Source organism: Seriola lalandi, unplaced genomic scaffold (assembly GCF_002814215.2).
Source record: "Seriola lalandi dorsalis isolate HSWRI2012SDOR001 ecotype SW California unplaced genomic scaffold, Sedor1 jcf7180002054354, whole genome shotgun sequence".
NCBI lineage: Eukaryota > Metazoa > Chordata > Actinopteri > Carangiformes > Carangidae > Seriola > Seriola lalandi.
In genome coordinates this window covers 15500-34695 of record NW_019524907.1, presented here as the reverse complement: position 1 = coordinate 34695, position 19196 = coordinate 15500, and the positions used below count along the sequence as shown (strand labels likewise).

Sequence of the window (19196 nt, the reverse complement as noted above, 5' to 3'; positions counted from 1 at the left end):
CAAGCCCTCAAGTCCAGCTGTTCACTTGACACCTGTTGACTTCAGATTACTATGCATTCGGCTGTTCACCCTGCCATTGATGTCTCTCCTTCATCACCCCCCCCCCCCCCCCCCCCGCACACACACACACACACACACACACACACTCCCTCTTTACTGAGGCCTCATCGTTAAGAGCTTATCAGTGAGAGTCTCAACATGCGCTGAGGAAGTAAAGGTTCGTTGACCTAGAGTGATTTCCTCTGCTATTTCCTGTAACTCCACAGATGGAAATTATTTAAAAACCTTCAGCTTGTTACGCGTTAAAAAATTTTATTATTACATTGCAAGTGTTGGAAGTAGCAGCACAGCACTGCAAAGCTGGGAGAAAGATTTACGGGGTAATTATTGTGGTTGTTACAGTTGCCATTATTATGTATGTCACCCTGGATGGCAGCCAGTTTAAATGTGGAATAGATTTCTCCAGCTTTGGATCAGAAATGCCTGGAGAGGTGCAGATCTTTATATATTTGAGCTGGGTGTGATATCAGCTGAATGTCTGGTTAAAGATGAGTTTATGCTCCAGTCTTTGCACCATGAGGGTTTGTGAACCAGTGTTGCTGCTCTACAACTGTTACGGTATCAGCTCCCTCTCTGGCAGGACATTCAGACCTGGATTATCCCGCCTGGCTGCTTCTTATCTGAGGCTTGCAGCAGCACAGGCCTCATCCACGCATACTGTTGATATTATGTCTGTGCACATGTGCCTCTGTTTACATGAGTGCATTGTTTACATGAGTGCATTGTTTACATGTGTACATTCACTCAGACATGAACATTATTTAGCTTTTCATTTACTTTCATTCATCTATATTGAATATAGATTCAGATTCAGACGGTTGATTAGTCCAAGTGTCAAACAGATACAAACAACACAAGTGCAACAATGTACACAACACTGTGTAACACAGACACTAAACACACACAACACTGTAAAACACATAACACAGCAAAATACACAACACTAAAAACACACAACACTGTATAAGACACAACACTGTGTAACACCAGACACTAAACACACACAACACTGTATAAGACACAACACTGTGTAACACCAGAAACTAAAAACACACAACACAGTAAAACACCAGACACTAAAAACACACAACACTGTATAAGACACAACACTGTGAAACACCAGACACTAAAAACACACAACACTGTGTAACACCAGACACTAAAAACACACAACACTGTGTAACACCAGACACTAAACACACACAACACTGTAAAACACTTTAAAATGTACTTGTGCAGATTAAGCAGGTTATTGTGTGAATGGGTGAATGTGGTTTGTATTGTAAGGTACTTTACAATACAAACCACCATTGAAACTAGAAAAGCTCAATATAAATACTGTCCATTTACCATATACCTTGAACAGACAGGTAACCCCCCCCCCCCCCACACCTCTCCTCTCCTCACCCCCGTTCCTCCAGGACTCTGAAAACCTCACAGGAGGCTAAGACTTAAATGATCCCTTCCCTCCTTCCCTGAGTATCACATTGACATCTGAACAAACTGTTTTAAAGTAAGCAGGTATATCTGTTTTGTTCTACATGTGTCTGCTGTTCTACCTAAGTGTCTGTGCTCGACCGCGGAACTCTTATTATTCATTTTTATTCATGTGTTTCTTTGTTGATCCAAAAAACTTTCTGAGCCAAATCAAATTCACTAACCCTGATCAAAGGCAGCGGTGACGGTCGGCGCTGCTGCGCCTCTAAACTTATTCCTCTTTCTTTGAGTCTTTGTTTTCCACCTGTTCAACAACTGTTCTTTCTGAATTCACTTGTGGAAGATCAGAGGTTTGGTTTATTAGTTCTTTTTATCCCCGCTCATATACTCTCCTCTGTGTGTGTGTGTGTGTGTGTGTGTGTGTTCATTTCACGTTTCCTCTTGGCGGTTTGCGTCATGGAAGAAGAACATAGCACAGATATCTTTACATCCACGTGTCACGTTTCACTTGAAGGCCGGACTAGAAGTGCAGTCTGTGCAGTACTTTCACCTCCCTGCTATAAATACACTGTAGTCTGCAGTTTAATTTCACAGGCTTAAATGAGTCTGTTCTGTTCATTCTGCTCGGTCATTTTTTCACAATGACAGACAAGCTTCATCTCTGTGTGTCTGTGTCAGGAGTGAAGGTGTGTGTGTAATGAAACAAAGCTGCTTGGCCGACACTCGAGTATTTTCCATTACGTTGTTTTTTTTTAAAAAGCTTCTTCTTCTTCTTTTACAGTCAGTTAGATCGTTAGTTCTTCTTTGTTTTCTCAGTCAGTTCAGATCTATGTTTGGTTTTAAATCAAAGTGTAAGTTACGAACAAAGTGTTCAGTAAGATCGGGGTTATTTATGGGATGCAATATATCTATCATGGGATATATTACTGCATGAGTCCTAAGTTGAATACCACTGTGTGATATATTGTCTCTCTATGATATAAGTCTTCATTATATAGTCATTATTGGTCAAATTATTGTGAGTGTAACTGGGTGAATGTAAAGTCCATTTATGTGAGAGAAGTTTTTAATTGTGAAATACAACAGATGTATTTGTGCAGATGTATTTCAGTCACATCATTGTGTTTGACCAAAGCTACTATCTGTTCTTCTGCATTTGGATTTAATTATCCTGCAGAGTGTATTAGGTTTCCTGACAGTCAATGTGTCTTTAGTCCTTTCTTACACCAGAGACAGACATCAGACGCAGGTTAAGCATCACGTCCATCTAACAGCCAATCAGCTCAGAGAGAGGTCAGCTGGTCAAGCTGGTTATAATGTATTATATGATACAAGATATGAATTACATGTATGAGACGAGACGAGAACAATCACCAAAATATTGTTGAGTTGCTTCCTCCTTTTCATAATTCTTTTTATTTTCAGAGACATGACTTCCCTGTTAATAACCTTTTAATGATGGTTTACAGCTACATGTGATGAATTAGTGGCCACAGCTGTGGATAATGGTGTAAGTTTCTTCATCCATTTATGGATAACTGTGGGAGTTGAAATGAAGCTTGTGCACGTGAGCCCGTTTCTATAACAATTAAGATTTATAAAACTGAACCAGGTGTTATTCAGGTGCTTTATAAATCTGGTGAAAACAATGTGTGAGCATATTTCTGTCTCAGTGCTGTAATAGCCTAAAAGACTGTGACAATGCAGAGAGGCAACACGAGCTGGCAGCTGAAGGAAAGTAATTTATTTCCAAAAAAAAAAACAGATTTAGTTTGACCACTGTTACAAAAAGTATCAGCAGAACAAAACTGAAGCCACAGCTGTCGTATGGTCAGTCAGGAGGAGGGAGGCTCCTCCAGAGAGAGGCTGCAGAATCACACAGGTCTTTAAGGCTCTGTGCACCGGGACCAGGTGCAGCTCATGCATCTGATGAGCCTCCGTTTAACACGTGCAACCAAAAACACAGGGACACCTAGTGCCAAGATGGAGGGGTCCACATATTGGGTACACACAGTTCTCTCTTTGACTCGTGCGGTGCAGACGTAACGTTTGTGGAGCCTGAATCATCACCACTGCTTCACTGAGGCAAAAGGTTTGAACTGAGTGGTTCATACACTGAAGAATAGTTAGACTGACTCCTGATTGGTCAATCAGCGTATTTGTTTCAAATCAGTATTCTGAATGTAACAGTTAGTCATTTCACTAAACAGCTGAGTAATGAGTGTCAGGGCTGAACGCAGGGATTTAAAAATACCCATGTCTAAAAACTGAGCTTGTTACGGAGGTTTGATTTCCCTGATACACACACACACCCACACACATGCACACACACACACACACACACACACACACACACACACACACACACAAACGGTGACAGATGACAGTGGACTTCTTTGATCTACACACAGATGGGAAACAGATTAAAGTATAAACCATCACACAGAGTCTCAGTCAGGTGTTGAGCTCCCCTGCTCAAAGTCTTTGAACTCATGTGGTGATGGTGATGACAATGATGATGATGACGATGATGATGATGGTGATGATGGTGGTGGTGGAGAGTGCTGTCTAACACGTCACTCCAACATCTCCCATAGTTCAACTGGACTGAGATCAGGTGACTGTGAAGATCAATCAGACCATCGGTGACATGGACCTGATGATGGAGACATTGACATCCTGGAATTAATTTTTGCTAACCAGCTAGTTAATTTAGTAAAGTGAAACTAACTAGCTGATATGATGATCCTCACATTATTTCTGGGATGAAAGGTGTTGAACTACAAACACTCCACTAGTAATATGTTCTAGTTACCTGGCTCAGTCGTCAGTGGATTCACCTGTCCAGCTTGTTGTCACTGAGTAAAGAGTTTGTAGTAACGACAAGATCGTTCACTCCACCGACAACTCAAGCGGTGACGCTCGTGAGCAGATGAGTCGGTCGTCATGGTGTTGTATAACATAGAGTTATGTTTATGTCATGACTTTTATCGTATATAATTAGGTCCAGACCTCAGAGGTTTGTACAGCCACGATTGAATGAGTGACACATAACATGAAGACACAAGTAATTTTTATGTTTGTGACTTTTAACTTGTTCGGTGGAGAAAGTGAATTTCTCTTAATGTTGAGTTAATAAAGTCACAGTGATACAGAAGTCAGAGCCCTTCTCTTCAGTAATGGGACATAAAAATTGGGTGTGGCTTTTGGAGTTGGCGATTGACTGCTATAATGAAACGATATTGACCAATAACTACGCATAAGCTAACGCTAAAATGTGGTTTGATGGCAGGTGGGGATAGCTCGCCATCCCAAGTCACATTTGATTTGATACATTCATGGAGCCGCCCTCGAGTTGAAGCAAAATATATCATGAGAAATATTTTTACAGGAAAAGAGAAGAGGTGCAGGTTTGATACAACTTGCCGTCCTGTCAGCTCTGATCACAGGATAATGAATCTGAAGATTCAGCTCCAACTCTCCATGGGCTTTATTAGGGGGAACAGAGCCACCATTTGATTTGGTAATGAAAGGAAAATAAGTTCATGTTCCTCATTCCTAAGGCTTTAGCTTCACTAGAAGACCGTAGCCAGTAATCACAGAGCTCATCCTGTTCATCCCACCCCACGTTTTAACTGAACAACAATGCCTGTGATCAATTATGGCTGCATGTGGAGATTTCAAACCTCACTAGTAATTGCATCCACTTGTTTACCATTTTTTTCATCAGTCTAGGAAAGGTTGCAATTATTGTATAATGGTAAATCGCTTCTCCCAACAGCCCTCCAGCATTTACCTTGCCTGGTGTCATTAACTGACTCCTTTCATTAATTCTTTGTCAGCTCTATCCTTGTTGTAGAGAAAACAGGTTCCTTCAGACTCCTTGTGTTTACTATTTACTTTAGTGGGAGTGTTTCTTCGGGGTTTGTTTGGGTATTTGATATTTTGTCTTTCAGGTCATTTATTTTTGTTGCAATACCAGAAACTTTGTGCACACCAACTATTCATTCACTGCTGAGGTATAATGAAACAAGTCCTGGTCACCTCTGTAAACTTTGTGCATACGAATTAATGACATTTGATGACATTTCCAATTCTTTGTGTTGTGAGCTTTGTGTGGTGTGCAGCCTTCAAGTATTGGTGTTTTATAGCAGGAGTGTATTCCTAATTAAGGTCTCCTGATACTGACCCTGCTCTTGTCTGAAATGGCACATTATAATATACCGATAACATTCAGGTGTGTTGTGAGGAATTTAATCCTGATCAAAAAAACTTTCCAGCCGATCACAGAAGCTTCTGAACAACTTACCCCTGAGGACAAAACACTCTCGTTCTTTAAAGTTGAACTGAACTTGATTTTTCTAAAAACTTATAGAAGAAGAAGAAAAAGGTTTACTTTCCTGCTCCTCAATGTTAGTATATGCACTGGCACTAAATATACTTAAATAAATAAATAATAAAACAGTAACTCCGGGAAAAGTAAATGGAGAAATATGTTTATTTGCTTTCTGTAAATGGAAAATGAACAGTTATATGTCAAATTAGCACTTGGCTGACACCATTAACTTCATGGAGGCTTTGCTGGTTACCATGGCAACTGCTCCCAGTCTGGCACATAACCTGACGTCATAGCTTGGTTTATGGGCTTCTTTTTTCCATATTTCCAGTCTTTGTGCTAAGCTAGGCTAACCAGCTGCCAGGTATAGTCTTTATTTAACAGATAGACATGAGAATAGATCATGTATGTATTGATCTTTTCCTAACTCCAAAGTGAAATCCTGAACTTGGACTAGTCACTGTGTTGGGACAAATCCCTGGTTTGTGGAGCATATGGAGTTCTGAGGTTACAGCTGGTTCTGTAGGTTGTCTGTTTGAGTGTGTATTCATTCACACACATGTTCACATCTCAACATCATAAACGGCTTCAGAATTGGTTCAGTTTTCCTGACCTTTCTCCACCCTCTAAAGCTACTGGAATCCCCCTTTGTTTTCTCTATATACCCTCCATATGTTCATTATCACCACCTCCCACTGTTATATGGGCCTGAGCCGACTCACATTAACCTTAATGAAAGAAAGAAAAGGAAAATCAGAAGCACTGGTGCAAGAAACACAGGGAAACATACAAATACAAACTGAAGCGAACAGGTAGCACAGAACTAAATACACACAAGGGAGGCACAGGTGAAACACACAGGGCGGGGCAGACAATCACAAAGGAGTAAGTAAGTAAGTAAAGTAAGTAAAATAACCATGAGACACACAAGGGAAATCATTTCAAAATAAAACAGTAAGTCAGAACCTCACACAACCCCATGTCTAATAACCTGGACTATACCTTTATGACCTGACAGTTTCCCCTCAGCTGGACGGAGCACGCTTCACTGCGTTCACTGGTTGTATAGGTAAATGGTTGGTATGATGTCAATTTTACAATGTGATAATATATGAGTGCTTACATTTAGAAATTAAAAATTTATCCTGTACTTTGGTCTATGACCAAATTCCCATCATTTGTGTTCAGTGCTATTTAGTAAATGTCAGCATGCCAACATGCTAAATGCAGATGGTGAACATACCTGCTAAACAACAACATGTTATGCTGAAGTACTGCATATGTACTGTTGGTTGTTTTATAGTTTAAAATGCATGAATGGCTCTTTTAGCTGTGTGTGTGAAAGTTAATGGCTGTTAAATCAATAATCAGCCATAGAAATAATGATCACGTCCTCATGTCTACTGCACTACTTTAATGTTCTGGACCAAAGAGTTGAGATAATACTGTACAGTACACTCTGTATCCTCTAATTAGGAACATCTTCTAATTTATTCAAACAGCTCAAACGCTCAGACAGTGACTCATGGATAAATAAGGCATGAGTATGAAAAATGCAACCACTGTGAAGGTCCAACGAAGCTGAGGATACACTACCAGACTCTGTAAGAGTTTACTGAGTCTCTCAACTTCAAATTTCACCAGATGAAGAACAGAGAATCATAAAATTCCCTCAGGAAATCTTCAGACCCATTTAGGTCTTTCACATTTTGTTGTGTTGCAGCCTGATGCTAAAATAAAAAACTAATCCTTATGGGACTGTGGACTTGTGCCTGACAAACAGACAAACATCCCTGTTGTTGATGACAGAATGATACAATTCAGGCAAAATGTGCAAAGAAGTAGTTCAACACAAAACTCTGTCCACGTTTTTTTTTTTTGCTCCACTTTCCTCTGAAAATATCTAGCTTTAGTGGAGTCCCATTCAGAAAGGTGATTTTACAGACTACAGAGACAAAGACAGACCTAGAGAGGACAGACTTAGAGAGGGGAGGGAGAACTAGAATGAAGTCAGTGCTGAAACATTCAAATGTAGAATAAAATATAAGAAAAATAAATTTGAATTAAATTAAAAGTCAATTGTCAATATTAAATTACTTTTTAATATAATCAGTAAAATCAATTTACAGTGTGAAAAACAACAGTAATTAAATAATAAGAGATATCAGGTCATCAACACTGTCATCCATGTCAGAGTCAACAAACAGGAATGAAATGAAAACTAGTTCAGACTTCTTTCTCACTGCAACATACTGTAGAACACAGCAGTGTTCTTAAAGAAACAGTTCAACATTTTAGGAATATGATAGGTAGAGATAGATATTATAGAGAGACATAGTGATATAGTGATGTGGGGGCTGCTGATGAACTACTGCACAGTAAAAATACTGTCAAAGAAAAGGTCCTGTAGTAAATCATTGTGTGTTTTACATTTCCACCATTATAAAATCAGTCTGTAATAGTGATGTGTTCAGACCAATGCTGTTGAAGTTTGCTATTCAAGAATGTTATTTAAGGACATGAGAAGATAAAGCAATGTTAATTCTGTTCTTAATTTGTTTTTTTTCTCTTCCAAAATAACAAAATGTGCAGATAAGAGTACAGTTAAAGTACCAGATCCATAAGTATACAGTTAAAGTACAAGATTGATAAGAGTACCGTTAAAGTACCAGATCAATAAGAGTACCGTTAAAGTATAGACTTCTCATGATGATATTCACAACTTGGAATACTTTTATGAAAAACTCATTTGAACCCTTTTTGTGATCGGTGGACCCTTTCAGACTAAGTGAATGTAAATAATGGAGGAATTGACAGACATTGGGACTTCTAGACCTCCTCAAAGGTAGGAAGCCACCACCGCTTCACTGGTTTTGCTGGTTTATGATGCTGTTAGATGTGAATGAATTATACTTATGTGCTCATGGTTACTGGAAAATGGACTGCATATTGGAACTGTGGAGACTCTAACCGATCTAACAAGGTATACTATGTCAATATTGGCCTAAGTTTAAGCATTTACACTTTCAGAACACCTTCTTAAAACTTAAAATGTAAAACGTAAAAATTTCCTAAAAATCTGGACATTCATAATCACATCGCCAGCAACCCAGCGGGTTTTAAAAGTAGTAACACCACAGTGTAAAAATACTCAAATTACTTAAGTAAAAGAACATAATTATTATTAGAAACCTATGAAAGTAGCCTATCAGAAGTAAAAGAGTGGAACCTGTTATACTGTATGGGACTAAAGATCAATCATCAATCAATAGATGCTGAACAGCTGCGGAGATGTTAGACAGACTCTCCACCACCATCATATAAAAATATTTATAAAAACATCTTTATGAGGAATGGAGTTAATCCTCCAGGAAAGTTCAGAGTAAAGCTGAATGAAGAAAAAATCATATTGTGAAAACAATGAGTCATGATTTCAGTGTGAATGGTCATTTTTCATATTCACTGAAAAACATATGAACACGGTGAAATGATGTTTGTTGATCTTGGACCAAATGAACATATTTTCTTACATCTGGAGAACATGATCAGAGGGATGGGGTGTCTCTGTAGAACCACAGTGTTTCATTTATGGTCCTATGTTGTGATACATTTTACCTTCATCAAAAAACTGCAGTTAAAAAAGAAACAACAACAAGAAAGAAGAAAGTCTTTATTATCATTGTGAGCTCTGCATACATCGACATTAGGAAGGAGAAAAAAGACAGACAGATCATTTCTAATAAAATAAAACCACATTAAAAAAGTATGTACAAAACATTAAAATTGATAATAATATTGATAAATATGGTTTTGCACATGAATAAATAGCGTTGTGAGATGAATAGCAGTGTATTTAAGTAAAGCAGTCTTCCAGTGCTTTAGCGTTCAGTGTGCTGATGACTTCGGGGAAGAAACTGTCTCTGAGTCTGGAGGTGTGTTTTGACAGACATGTAGTACCTGCCAGAGGACAGTTCAGACAGGTGGTGTCCAGGATGTGTGGAGTCCTTGATTATGTCATTGGCTTTTTTTTTATTGGTATTACTGAGGTAGTGGGAGCTGACGATGTCTTCCAGGGGGATGAAGTGTGCAGCCAGTGATTTTCTGTGCTGTTTTTATTATTCTCTGTAGAGCTTTCCTGTCTGCTGCTGAGCGACCAGCGTACCACAATGAGGTACGTCAGGATGCTCTCAATGGTTGTACAGTGAAAGGCTGCCAGCAGCTTTCTATCCAGGTTGATTTTCCTGAGCACTCTGAGGAGGGGAAGTCTCTGTGGTGTTGGCAGACCAGGCGGGGGTCGTCAGAGATCAGGGCTTCCCAGGACCTTGAAGGTTTGAACCCTTTCTACACAGTCCTTGTTTAAGTAGAGCAGGGCTCGGTCTGCACTGCGCCTCCTCTTGAGTGTTCAGGATGAGCTCCTTGGTCTTTTGTGGTGTTCAGTGACAGGCTGTTTATCGCACACCTGGATCTCATGTGCACAGGGAGTAGAGGAGTGGGCTCAGTGGTGGTGGAGGAGAGGTGGGGGTCTGTTTGTGAGGAAGGCTCGGATCCAGGTGCAGATGGCCTCGGTCCAACAGCTTGCTGACTACAAGTCCAGGATGATTGTGTTGAATGCTGAGCTTTGGTCTAAGAGCATCCTCACACACACTCTGTGTTCTAGGTGACTCAGTGCGGTGTGTGTATGTGTGTGTGTGTGTGTGTGTGTGTGCGTGTGGGTGTGTGTGTGTCTTCTGTGGACCTGTTCACCCAGTAAACAAACTGATATGGGTCTTGATTTCCACACCTCGTACTCAGAACTTTTCATTTGGTTTCATAAGAATATTCTTTATCAATCTTAACCATGGTGTGTCTCCCTTTTGTTGTGGCCTGGGTCATAACAGTACCAAGGGGTAAACTCAGGATTATTTGACTGGCAGTTTGGATTTCCCTGCTGTCAAATCAGGCTCCACACACCAGTTTGAATCAGAACAAAGCTGTATTTTACATTTTCCAATTTGCATATTTTCTTTTTGCAGATTAATTAATTTAATTATTTTAGAGTTTAATTTGCATTCTACCTATTAAAACTTTTATTACTTGCTCTATCTGTTTTAATATCAAATGTCGCTTTTATTTTATTTATTTTTCTGTGTTACGCTCCGTGACGGTATCGGATGTTTCCAGGTGATGAGTCACATGATCCTTTTATTTGCTGACTTAAGGTGACACAACAAGGGCAGCACTATATTTGAGTTCTGCGTGAGGTGTGAACACATCAGTAAACAGGAGGATTACAGAGATGCTCTATTTTAGGAAGTGGCAGGACGTGATGGAGGTCAATAAGGGAGGGGTGAAAAAATGCAGCCAACAAAAAAGTATAAAAGCAGATAGACAGGACAACTGGTGACTCATTCTCATGTAAGAGACAGTATGAAGATTATTAGGGGGATTTTGTTCTTGTTTTATTTTGATTTAATTTAATTTAATTTAATTTTATGTAAAAAAAAAAAAAACCCTGTACTATCCTTGGAAGTAAATCTTAGCACAGAGCTGTCAGGTAGGACCAGTTCTCAGGGAGACCTGGTTTCTTGTCCATGAGGAGATATCACATGGTTTGGCACACAAAGTTTTTGAAGTTTCTCGGGGCTCATATCAAATTGATGCATTATTAATAAATGACTGAGAAGGATTCTTCTGAATCCAGTGCATTCTGCTGTAATGGCCTCGCCGAGGTTAAGACCTGATACCTCCATCCCTCAGAGGCTGCGGCGGTTTGATCAAGCACCTGAGACCAGGAAGACTCTGAATGAGGAGGATGCATTATTTAAACCGCCCTCTGTCTCGTCCTCTGGACTGAATTCTTTTCACCCACTGCTGTGATGTTGAACCACATTTGACTGTTTCTGTCTTTATCTCTCTTGGTTCAGCTGCCTGTGTGTGTGTGTGTGTGTGTGTGCGTGTGTGTGCGTGTGTGTGCGTGCGTGTGTGTCTCCATCTCCCTGTTCAAACAGTGAAAATCAATCACTCTCACTGAGGGACAGGGTGAACAGGGTGTTCAAAGGCCGCACTTTAAATATTTAATTTATTGAATTGTTTTAGTTTCGCAACAAGAATCACACACCTGTCTTCTAACCCATCAAACATGAAATAAAACATATAAACGTGATGGTGTTAATAATGACAATGAATATAAATGTGGATTTAATATTAGTATCATTCACAACCTTAATTAAACATAATACAAGTGGTTCATTGATCAAACAACAATAGTCACAGGAACTGTAGTTTTTTTGATAAAGGTAAATGTGTCACAAAAATGTTGTGTATATTTAGCACCATAAGCGTTGTGGTGCTAAAAAATCATATTCATAGAGGAACAAGAATCAAAAATCAAAACATTTTTGCAGTGAAAATGAAAGACAACCATCCACACTGAAATCATGACTCATATCACAATATTTTGTTTTGCATATGATTTAGCCGTAATTAATAATAAATGAATGTTGGTTACACAGCAGTGCTTTGATTATAATAATGATAAAGACTCCATGGTGAATGTTTAATGTGTTCAGTCTGGTCACATGGAGGATATTCTGACACTTCAGACAAGTGCAATGTTATACACATAGCCTTGTATATTTCTATTTTTTTATTTATATATTATAGCATAAATATTTTTATATTTGATTTGAATTTGATTATCTTTACCTCTGTAATCTACTTCCTATTCTTTTTTTTCTTTGCTGAGGGAGCAAATGTAACCTGATCAAATTTCCCCCTGGGACCAATAAAGTATTCAGATTCTGATATTGTCTAAAACTTTATATTCTATTTTTCAGTCATTCCATAGAACAGAAATCTGATTGAACTAAATTATATAGAAACATCACACAGGTTACAAAAAGAGTCACAGTTAATTTATATTATTACAGGAATAACAAATATGTGTCTGAAAGAGTAAACTGCTGGTTACTGGTCAGGGTTGGTGTGTGTGTGTGTGTGTGTGTGTGTGTGTGTGTGTGTGTGTGTGTGCGTGTGTGTGTGTGATAATCACTGTCCTTTTGGTGTTACTTTCTCTGTATAAGTAACAATCAGATATCAGTGCAGCGATAAAGTCTTATTGTTTCAGATTTTGGTTGTTTACTGGTGAAAGCAAAAAAAGAGAGCAAAAACCTGTTAAAATGCTAATTTTCTGTCACGCATCTCTGCATTGCAACATCCTATAACAATTTCCACTGAGCTTTATCATCCTTTTCTGTGGAAAACACAAACATGTCAGTTTATTAAAGGAGGACAGGGTTGAAAATGGAAACAGCGGGAGAAGAAGACGACAACAGAAGCTGCAGGGTTCAGAGGTGTTGAGTACAGAAGGCGTGGATTAAAAGGAGTGAGCATGGGGCTGATTTTTAATGTGTTGGTGCTGCTTGTGTAAGTGTTTTAATGCCCTTTAGTCCAGTTGCCAAATTGTGTGCAGATGCCAGACACTTTTTCCAGGGTCAGAGGATAAGTATTTACAAGCATGTGTGCAACCGAGGACTTGAGGACCATAACCACACACAGCTGTCCTGGGTCAGTCACATCATTCAAAACACACACACACACACACACGCGCGCGCACACACACACATACACACATTGTCCTTAGGTTCATCACTCTAACATGTTCTTCAGTGACAGAAGTGTTCCATCTATTTTCTTCTCACTGAATCTATTTTTACCTCCTCCATTCCCTTTGCTTCAGTCTTTGTCATGATACAAGAGCAGCAGAACAAATCAGAAAAATAGCCCACCTGCCCCTCATCTTTCTGTTCAAGTGTCTACCATACTATCATCCACTTATTCCTCAGCCTTATCTCTGTTTTTCTTCATATTGCCTCAAAGAAATTGCTGGTAACAACCTCCTGAAGTACTTAATATCTTTCTATCTATCTATCTATCTATCTATCTATCTATCTATCTATCTATCTATCTGGCTCTCATGTTATCTAATTAATGACTGGGCAAAGTGGACGACTGCTCTTTGGGCCAAGCAGTAGCCATCTGTCTCTGGAATCTGATTGGCCACCCTTGGCCGGTGTCAGAAGGTGACAGGTTGTTGCCTTGTAAGTATAACTGAACAGGAATACTGGGCACAGGCCTGGAGTCCGTGTACAAGAGTTTATATATAAAGTCACTCTTAACATTTCTTATTGGAAAGTCAATCAAAGGACCACAAAGACACACAATAAACCACACAGAGACATATAATGATTAAAATGTTACAATGTTACAATTTAAATGTGGAAACTGGGGTAACTCATCAGACTGACTTGTGACTTGAATTAACTTGCTTGAATCTCACCACAGTCACTTGTTAATGGCTTGAGACTTGAACGTTAAAACTTCAGACTTGGGATGTGTGACTCACTCTCACCTCTGCTCTGCACAAACTGTAATTATTTCCTAATCCACGTCAGTGTCTGACGTCAGACTGGGAAAGAAAAAAAAGTGCAAAAATGTATGTGAATTTGAAGAAAGTATATGTAATACATTTATCAAATCATCAGAGGAGCCTGTGTTTCATCAGACCTTTATGAATGAGGTTTGGAAAATCAACATGAACTGAGCAAAGATAAGGTGGCACTGGATCAATCCCAGTCTCTCAGCAGGGTAAGTTAAGGTGCTTATTGATCACTGATGGGACTTTCCCAGACAATGCAGCCTATAGCTCTTACAGGGAGAGCTCCCTATCACCCATGATGAGAGTAGAATAGCAATTCCTGTTTCCAATTCCCAAAATGAGCCAAGTCAATGTAATCAGCTCCGAGATATAGAGCCAAGGGATCAATAATCCTTTTACCGTCATGAATGAAAGAAAAGAGTTTCTGACCTTTATAGAGGTGACCTCCACTTAACCCTCAGTCCAACCGCTTCCTCATTCAGCTGGGTTGGAAGCTCAATGTGGAAAAGGCAATAAGATGATAACCAAGTTAATGAGTTGTCTATCAGTATTTCTATAACATGCTCAGACGCAGCCTGTGACGGATGAGGATGGCTTTAAAGCAGTGCTGATGTATGCAGCTCTAGACATAGGATTAAAGCAATTATAATTAAAGACGGAGCCTGTCCAGTCTGTCAGGGAATGATTATTTCATAAGTCTAATAGCACTCAAGTCTTCCTTCATTTAATCTTCATGGACTTGTTCATAGCTGCTTGTATAGACACAGTTAGTCGTGTGGTTTGATAGCCCAGATAATTTGTGCCAACAACCCAGCTTATACACTTTGATGCTTTTTTCACTTTGGCATTAGACCATATTATGATTTCAACAAGATTGCCATGGTTTGCCAACCACTATAGCTGGTCTGTGAGGCTACACTTAGGCACAGTGTTGCTTTCAGCTAAAGGCTAACATTAGCAAGCTAACATGCTCAAATGACAATGCTTACTGTCCATGCTTATGTTTATCAGGTATAATCTTTACCATGTTCACCATCTGAATTTATCCTGTTAAGCATCCAACTTTCATGGACAATTTCTACATAAAAAACTATAAAAACTTAGAGAAAATTCTGCTCTCACACCAAGTGTTGCTCTCATTGTGTCATTATCCTCACTGTTTAAAGAGATGTCCTCTGAGAGCAGAGAGTGCAGCCCAAACACATTCCCTCTGACGACCATGCTAAACCCAAGCTCTGAAGTTCCTGTCAAAAACACAGATGATGGGATTTTGTAAACAGTGATAGATCCTCAACCATAAACACTAGGTTCATATAATCAGTCATTGTCTTTACTGAAGCACTGGGATTGTCACGCTGAAGAAGTTTCTTCAGTAGGATTTGTTCTTCTCCAGATGGAGGTTTTTGATTAAAAGTTTCAGATTAAAAGCTATTGTCTGTTCAGGGATCCATTAGGGATTTTGTGTGTATTTACCCCCCTCTTCTTGGGGGGCCCCCAGTCACCATAGCAACCAGTGTGTCAGCAGTTACTAGTGACTCAGCAGTTTCTGGGCAGAAATGGGCAAAGCTGATTGAATTCTGATTGGCTAATTAGACTGATTAACTCTTAACTCTTAATGTGTGTGTGTGTGTGTGTGTGTGTGTGTGTTTGTGTGTGTGTGTGTGTGTGTGTGTGTGTGTGTGTTTGTGTGTGTGTGTGTGTTCAGCTTTTCAGCCTTTCTCATTATTGTACGTCAGAATTTTCTTTCACTGCAATAAATTTCAGTTTTTCCAGCAAATGAAGTTCAGGTCCATAAATCAATGAATGTATCTAATCATCACAAAAATCTGTAGATATATATAAAAAAACAGATATTTATGTTGAACAAAGATCTTAGAATTGGACAACAGGAACTACAAATCTTTTGTGTATGTCCTTAAGGTTAAGTATTTCTATGGTTCTTTTACTTTAAAAGTGGACTTTTTTTTATGAGACTAAATAAATAAATAATAGATAACCGTCCCAGTGGCCTTGCTGACTTAAACAAAAAACATTTTCTCATACATTCAAAAATCCACTGGAAAAATATTAATCTGGTTCAGAATTAAAAAAGAGACACAAACATTGAATTTGTAAATATGACACAAAGGCAGCATAGGTTTGTTGTAGGGCTGAAAAAGAAGATTAATTCTTCATTGTTCTGTTGAATATTTGTTTCAATTCACTTCATTTAGTTTTTAAAATGTCATGACATTAGGCTTAGGCGGATAGATGCAAAATGCATAAGGTGACATCTCCTAAATTGTTATAGTAACTCCTACAATATGTTGTAGGGTTAGGTCGTAAAAAGTATTTGCTTATGCGCTTGTGTGCACACGGCCAGGACGGCCCCACCTCCGCCTCATTTTGAGCCAGAAAAAACCTGCTTTTCTTTTATTAAAATTTCCACTTCCTCTGCTGACTAATTTCCTCTCCTTATCTGGGAGGAAAGGGGAAAGCATTTAAACATGCCACTACTACAAAGAAAACCCAAGATATACGACTGTGTTTTCAGAACATGCTACATAAAGTAGGGTTATTCATGACCATATATATAAGTGTTATAGATCTCTGTGTGTTACCATAAGAACCAAAGCTAGGGTGTTTTTTCTTTTTATCCAGACACAGTTCTTATGAGCTCATTTTTATGTAGATTACTGTAACAAGAAATACAAAAGCGTATGATTCAGTGCCTTCATCCCCTCTTATCCTTGTCAATCTCTTTAACAGCACATTTCAGGGTATGTGGGGAATATTCATCCTTTATAAGTATGGAATAATTAATCTCTATGAAGGAGATATTCCACGTGCCCTTGCTGCTGCAATGAATATTAAACCACAGCCTTATAAAACCAGGCTATGCATTACGTGTTTTCCACTGTAACTGCTAAAATGTCTTGTTCCTACCATTTCCTGCATCCGCTGGCTGCTTCCTTGTCTGGCATGTTGTTCAGTAAACATGCGATGCTATCAGCATGCATTAGCCACATATGCTGCCAGGCAGTGGTCACCCTGAAGACTCAGGAGTGCAGCCTGCAGCTCTTTATTGAGGAAACACTTATTGGTCACTGTACAATGCAGCACACCACCATATTAGTTAGTGCTCGTGCATTCTCAAGGGGCTCTTTACAAAAATCCACCTTTGAAAGTCTAAACCAATTAAAAGAACTCAACGCGTAAGTCATTTTAAATGAGGAGACTGAAAATAAAATATGATTCCATTTTCATGACCCATTTACTTTTTAATAGCTGTGAGTGAGCCAACCTCTGCATGCACCAGTTTCCAGTCACCAAAAGTGAACAGAGCCAAGCAGCCTATGAAAAAGGGAGGGGAAGCTGTGGCTATCCAATGATGCATAAAATGTCAGTGTGTAATAGAGAAGATTTTGGCTGGATTTGTATATTTTTATTAGGTAACTAAATATTTATCTAACACAGAGATAATACATGTTTTTTCCTTGCAGACAAAGAGCAAATAATCCAGTGTAATCTGTCCTGCTGTTTACCAGGTGATTTAACCTCAGTGGCTGTAATTCCACAGCAGGGCCATATCAAATGAATCCACTCTCTGTGTGATATTATTGCTCCATTGTTTTTCCTCTGATGTCTCTCGCTATAAAAGTAAATGAGAGGATTTCCAGCTGGGGCACTGCCAAGTCTGTGATAGCTGTAAAATCACAGGCACAAAGTGTTTCTATGTCATTATAATTAAAAGCTTGTTGGTAAATTAAAACAGCAGTTTGCTGTTTCCTGGTTGGTTTAAATCAAAGCTCATTAGGTCAGACTGTGATTAGGCTGACAACCTTCAGACTAGTGCCTGAGCTGTAAATAACATGGCCTCTGTGTGTGTGTGTGTGTGTGTGTGTGTGTGTGTGTGTGCGTGCGTGCGTGCGTGCGTGCGTGCGTGTGTGTGTGTGTCTGCAGTCATATTTGGTTTATATGAGATCAATGTCATTTATAAAAATACATTTAAAATGTAATCATTTACCTAACAAATATATTCCATTAAAAAGTAATTATGTAACATTACTGTACGTGTACTTTTCTCTGCATGAAAGTAACTGGACTTCAGGTTCTTGAAGATGTCTCACCTCTAACCCTTTAAAAGCTTCTTCAGTTCTACCAGGAATTGTGCAAAACTGGGTTTAAATGTATTTGGCTAAGGTGTATGTGTATGTGTATACTACACATCAACTGTATGTCTGATATCTTTTTGAAATGTTATTATCCACACAATTCATTTTTGTAAGATTTAAAATTCTCTGATAAATTTAAAAAGATGTGTATGGTCATGAGAATCAACTCAAGCTGTGTTTAAAAATGATTTAATGACAGTAAGAGCTCATGTTCTCTTAAAACTGTTAAAATGCTAAAATGCTATTTAATTTGTATTTAATTAATTCCATTATTTCATTGTTATTGATAAAAAAAATTAAGCCACAACAGTTTTATCAATGATCTACAAAGTGGTCTTCATCTGCTAGTCGGCGATCGATTGTTTTTGTCTCCGCCCACGTTACCTAGGCGAAACCTGCTGCGGTAGTTCCTGTTATTGTTCGGAATAAACGTTCACTGAGAAAACTTCACTCTCGTGATTATTGTTGATTTGTTTTCTGACAGTTTTCTGAAGAGTGCAACATGCGAACTTGAGGTAAGAAGAACAGGGAGCGCCGCAGCAGGCAGGAGGAATGCAGGAAAGAAGGAGTGAAGCGCCACGGGAGCTCGTTAAAGAAGGTAAGCTACATCCGGTAAAATACTGTAACACTCAGAAGAGAAATATTTATGTTGGTTCTGATACTTTTTTGTTAAATATGGTCTGTATATATGTCAAAAACAGTGATGTTAGCAAGCCTCAAGCTCGGACCACATGTGGCTGTGAGCTAACAGTAGTTAACTGTTAGTGCAGCAAGGTCTAATCAGGGGAGAATC

General features: G+C 39.0%; 1 protein-coding gene across 1 annotated transcript in view; it reads right to left on the bottom strand.

Moving 5' to 3' along the window:
* Positions 1–19196, bottom strand: part of uts2r1 (urotensin 2 receptor 1) — a 32958-nt gene that overhangs the window by 5586 nt on the left and 8176 nt on the right. The window lies entirely within an intron of this gene.